This window comes from Parambassis ranga, chromosome 7 (genome assembly GCF_900634625.1).
Source record: "Parambassis ranga chromosome 7, fParRan2.1, whole genome shotgun sequence".
NCBI classification, from domain to species: domain Eukaryota; kingdom Metazoa; phylum Chordata; class Actinopteri; family Ambassidae; genus Parambassis; species Parambassis ranga.
This window is the reverse complement of record NC_041028.1, coordinates 13951283-13957393: the sequence shown is the minus strand read 5'-3', so window position 1 is coordinate 13957393 and position 6111 is coordinate 13951283.

Below are 6111 nucleotides of genomic sequence, written 5' to 3'. Positions count from 1 at the left end.
ATTCTGCCTTTCGATAATAACTGCTATGGTACTATTTTTTTGTGTTATATGCTCCATGTGATGGGAATGCACTAGTGGAATTACTGTATTAAAAAGTATCTGCAAGGTGATATTCTTGTTTTTGTATATTATATCAAGTCAAGTAATACAGACAATTAGACTTGCGTTGCACTCACATGCAGGTAATCAGTCCTGTAGCACGGATGCATTTGAAAGCCTATCCCAAAAGACTTTTATACCGCCTTGTTATTGTCATCCACAGCATTGGTCACGGCAACACACCGAGGACAATCTGAGCCTGTTCAATTAATCTTTTAACAAATGTCCTCCAGCATTTTGAGGTCTAATTCATTCCCAAGATAATTAGTTTGTTATGAAGACGGTGTTTACCGTTTGCCTCTCACTGCACTGGTGCACCCACATTAACACGGACATTATTGTTTACTTTTTGTGATCAGTTTCTCACTGAGCCTGTGTAATTTCTGAACATAGTGTTACTCTTGTGTTTCCTTTCCATTTTTCTTAATAACTTCAAGAAAAAGGGAGCATAGCATGTTCAGTTGTACAACCATGTCTCAAAAAACATTTTTGGCAACAAAAAACAAATGTAGTCACAGGAAAAGTGTCAGTTGCTCATGCAGCCAACTATTACAAACAAAAATGACTTTGCCATTGCTCCTTTTCATTCACTAACAAATAATCTGGTCACTGTAGAAACATCTACATCATCACAGATGTCTAGCTAAACTGTGTGGTAAACCCCCATCTTACATTAGTCAATGTTTAGCAGCATGCTCTGGTAATGATAGTGAATTTTCTTTCTTAATGACAAGTGGAGTCATTACGCCTGCAATGGTAAAAGCTTGTTAAATATCAGCTTCTTCTCTGATGACAAGAAAAGTCCCCAGTATATAGAATTTATAAGAATTGCAGTCCTATTACAGCTGAGAAATTTCTGTCGCGGGCTGCACTGCTTACAAACTGCAGAACGAGATAAAATGCCTTGAAGTGTGATCTGTCTTTCAAACGTCAGGCTGAGCTTGCTGCAAAGTGAACACCATCTCCCCTCAAACTGTAGCAGAGTATCTGGGGATCAGCCTTAATGTTTCTGATCTTATTAACTTTCTTTCATTGCCAGTAAAAGTAATGTTTGACAAATGTACTGTGCTCCTGCAGGTTTCACGGACTCAGGTTGAAGTTTATATTCAGTTTTTATATTTTCACCTACATTTGTAGGTGTATTATCATAAATAATCCATTAATCATTTAACAATAGTATGACATTGCCTGTGTTCTTATTGCTTATAGCTGTAATCTTTGATAAGTAGATGGGAATTAGCTGGAAAATGTTCTATACCATGCCATCTTCAAATTACAGGGCTAGTGTAGGTCAGTCAGAACAGTCAGGCAGCGATAGTGAGGATGAAATCTGCTGCAGAGGTGACTGTGCAGAAAGCAGATCAAGAAATAGACACAGCAGGAGCATCAATGAAGCTTTATGTCCCATGAAGTATAGACTGTATGTTTCTATCTGTGTAGCTGTCTATTCAATGTTCAAGCAAGGCAACCTTTGAAACTCTTAGTCATTGGTAGTTTCATCCTAGTATAACTGAAAATACCTTTATGATCTGGCAGTAATGTTTATTAATAATGACCTAAAGAGTATTGTGCTGCAGTTGTATCTCTGGAAGTTTGAATTAATTTAATACTTTTCTCCCCCCCCCCCCCTTTTTTTTTCTTTTACAGAATTTTCTGGTGTGTATTCCATCAAATATTTATTTTATTCTTTTGTCCATTCAGATTTTAAAATGTGTTTTAAGCTGTAAATCACACTTATTCTTACAGTAAGGTTTTTTTTATATTGTACTGCCTGATGCATATTCTTGGTCAAACGCGTTGTGCTATATGATACTTTTTTAGTTGTTTTGTATCCCTTGTCCTCTCAGTAAACAATTGAATCCTTAATTTTAATGAATGTTACAATGTTAGCAGGAGTAATCAAAAGTAGCTAAGGTAGAGTAGGAGATTTCATTCTGATGCACTTTTTGTTAAATTAGTGTAACTTCTCTTTACAATCCGATAGCAACCGATTAGTTGGGCAGTTTCGCATTAAAACATCAGCCAATCCTCCGGGACGACCCTGCGTGGAGTATTGGCTGGTTGTCACTCTCTTCCTGCTCTGCGTGCACCAGAGAGGTACGTGCATGATGGAAGTCACAGTCTTCAGGCAATGCGCGTCCATGTGATTGGGAGGCGTGGCTTCGGGGTGAGCTCCGAGAGAAAGTGGCGTGTGTTTACTTTTGAAATCTGGCTGACTCTCACTGAGTTTTCAAAAAACTCCTACCCACCTTTAAAAATGCCAATCCAGTCACAGACAATGCTTGTTTTTAAAGGGTCTCTGGTTCCAGTGATAGAACTCTGGACTTTGCTGAATTATTTCTATTACTTCACTCTGTGCTTGTGTTCTTTCTGAGAATATAAAGTGTTGTTTCTGCTGCATGGGCCTTGACTCATATGGAATCCCTGCACGGCACTCTCCAAAAACACACTCCAAACAAACATCACCTCATGTTTTTCTCCATCTCAGCAGTCACATCTAACATGTACCACACATACAGAAACGCATGCACACACCTTGCACCCCACGTGTAAACCTCAATCTGCTTCACCTCATTCAGCGCACGTCCTCTCCTCCTCCTCCTCCTCCTCCTCCTCCTCCTCCCCACAGTCTCTCCAAACCCTTCTTCTCTTCCTGCTCTCGACTGATCAGGGGTCAGCCTGCAGTGTCCCCATTAGTCACGTCTCATTTCTTCCTGCGCCCCCCCCCTTACCCTGATCCAGGGTCAGGGACTGCCCAGCAGCCATTTCCCCTCCCTACCGGCACATTGGTGTTCTGGCTGACCCTACCTCTTATCTCTGTTAAGTCAGACACTCGCTAGCGGTGGTCCTCTCATCGCCTATCAGCCTCTGTACTCTTCCTGCTGCTACCAGCTCATACACACATGCAGGTGTGCTGACAACACACACAGCCGCATAAGCCTCATTTAAAGTCAGCTGGAGAAGCTAGTGATTCCTGGCAGTATAAAAGCATGCATCAGCTCAGAAAATGCATAGTAACATCTTGAATGTGTTTTAATTAGTTGTTAAATACATGTTTACTTCTGATTTGTAAAAAGTGGCTTATCGCACTGATGTGTACAGCTGTCAGATGCTAAGAGAGTTAATGTATTAAAAGTCTGAGTCATCTTGACGTTCAATCTTAGTAGTGAGTTTGATACTGATGCATTCAAGATATTCAGTAAATGTTACTTAATTGTTCTTAAGTCATATGTATTTAAACTAAGTAACATGTATTATTTTTTACAGACAGTAACATTATACTAATATAATACTTTATTACATGTTTTTTTTTGTATGACATATTCAGTTACTTAATCCGTACAATTATTAAGTAAATGAGTTTGATTCTGACTGTAGATCAAACAACAAATATTGAAGTTCAATATTTAAAATGGTAACTTCAATAAAACTTTACAATTATAAGGAGACAAGAGAGCCATTGCTGTGGGGTATGCAAGGCTGGCTGCATAAACCAGTCCCATGCGCAGCATGCAAACTGTAGCAGCACTACTGCATCCTGGCAATATGGTATTGCCTTCATGAATGTAGGTCCTCTCCTTCTGTGTCATGGTAGACCAGGATCTAAGTATGTGTTCTATAAAGACTAATGTGTCTTATTTTACCCGTCCTCTTTTCTAAAAATGACCATGTTAAACAGCGCTGTGATGTGATGTGCAACACTGGAAGTTACACAATTACTAAACCGTATGTTGTGGATTGTCGTTAAGGCTTTATTTTCTCAACCGCTTCTCACTCTGACCCCTCACTCATTCGTGGTTCTCCTCCAGTCCGACCCTCTTAGTTGGAGCCAGTCAGGGTCACTCTTGGCTACACAGCTCAATACTCCCTTGTGTGTAGCCACTGGGTGTATTGCCTGGCTGTATATGTGTAAAATGATGTTTACGTGCCTTCCCTGACTCTCTCCTCCTTCCTTCCGCTCCTAGCTCTGAACCTGTTGACCTGTTGGAGAAGTTGTAATTGTCTAGTTGCAAACTGGAGAGAATGAGCTCACCTTGGTGTCAGTGTCATGCTGAGTTTGAAAGAGAAATTGAATATATATATTTATTTGACATGTTTGTTATTGTAAGCATTTACATCATGTCGCTCCTGTTATTTCACTTGTTATTTCACACAACAACACATAGACCAATTTCCACTGAAATGAGACCTGACTAAATTGCTTGCCTTGATTGGCAATTTGAAAGACAATCAACAAATCTTGTCTCCCTGTGATGAGCCTTTCTCGTGATTTTGGATCCAATGTAATGTCACAATATCACACTTTGTCCTCTTTAAATGATTTGTCCAGGTGGCTGGTTTCTACTGACTTAATCCTAATAATATTTCTAATAACATTGTATCACTTGATGCTCCAAATAGCAATTTCTACATGGTCAGCGTGTTTTCTGTGGCATGCTGATGAGCACTGCTGCCATTTTGTTATGCTGCTCGTCCTGTAATTTTTTTTTATTTTTTTCATCATGCTTTGAAAGATGTGCTGTCTCTCATCCAAAGTGGGTTTTCTTCTCAAGCGCTCAGAAAGTGTGTAGCCTATGGGCCAAAACAAAGCTAAATCTATAAACGCATCTGAAGCGAACGCCAAGTGTTTTAAGTTTCCTGATTTCAATCAATAGCCCAACCTTGGTTCATTTTAATCATTCATAGTCTAATCTTGAATGTAATGGTGGCTTCAGGGCCTGATAAGCTGGGCACCTTGTCTATAAATGATGGCACAGCATTAGCCACAGGCTGCAGAATGACAGGGAATCGATACAGAGGGTCCTTTTTGAAATGCAAAAGGATATTTACCTGTATCACTTGAAATTAATGAGAGTGTAAGCACTTGAAATTCAATTCCAAAGATATTTTGTTCATCTATAATTAAGCCTGTGGTATTGACAACTGGCATCGGCCTGCTATCATGTTCTCGCATTATTCCCCTTTCAGTTTCTTCTTTCAGCATACATCCGCAGCTCCTGTACACTGTACAGCAGCATGCTCACTGAGGGGCCCCTGACCTCTGTAGATTAGTACATGCGAGGTGTAAAACTGCAACCTTGGCATACTCCTGTTACCCTCATCAGGTGTTCTCTGCTCTAATGTATAGTGGATGTGAAGGGGAAAATATGAAAGGCTTTCTATGTATAATGACACAAAGCTTGCTGCTACTGTGAATTTAGGTACAGTGTGTAATCGCTTGTGTCTCGCTGCAATGAATGCACATGAGTCTCCCAACAGGATGTACAGTATGCTGTGTTTTTGTCTGAGGAAAAAAAAGAAGAAGAAATAAAGGAAAGTGGGTTAACAAAACCCTTTTTTTTTAGACCAGTATGTCATTGGCTGCTCAGCAGCTCCTCTCAATAATTAGTCTCTAGATAGTTATGCACTACAGTAAAGAAGAGAAAGAGGGCATACAGTGGGAAATGGGTTAACATAATAATACCCAGAATATGTCTGACACTGTGTTCCGTCCAAACCTGACACAGACTATGTTTAGATGTTCCAGTAAAACACCTGGTCCCTTTCACTTCTTGTATAACTTCCGGTAAAAACACAACCTTTGCTGCTCCTAGGTTGACATCTCAGACATTGTTTCCTACAACTTTTTTTTAGACTGATGCCAAACTGTAGCTGGTAGCTGGGAGTAAATTAAGTCATCCTTGGACCAAATACTGTTCCTCATTTAATTGTGTTATTGTGTTTTTAAATAGCAAGAATCAACCAATAATGACCAAGCATTTTAGTTCAAATAGACTAAAACCTAACAGATTCCCCCTCTTTATTCCAAGCCTAAGAACTGTGTTCAATGAGAAAAAAGTGGCCAGAGAATCTGCATTTATTAACCCACATATGATGATATCACAAGTTCAGAAATCAAATTCAGCCGGCGGTGATATTAAGGTACAAATAGATGAGAGCATGTTGTACTTCAGCAGCTAGAACTCATCATCAAAGAGATTTGTCTGAAAATGAATACACTCTAATGTGGTT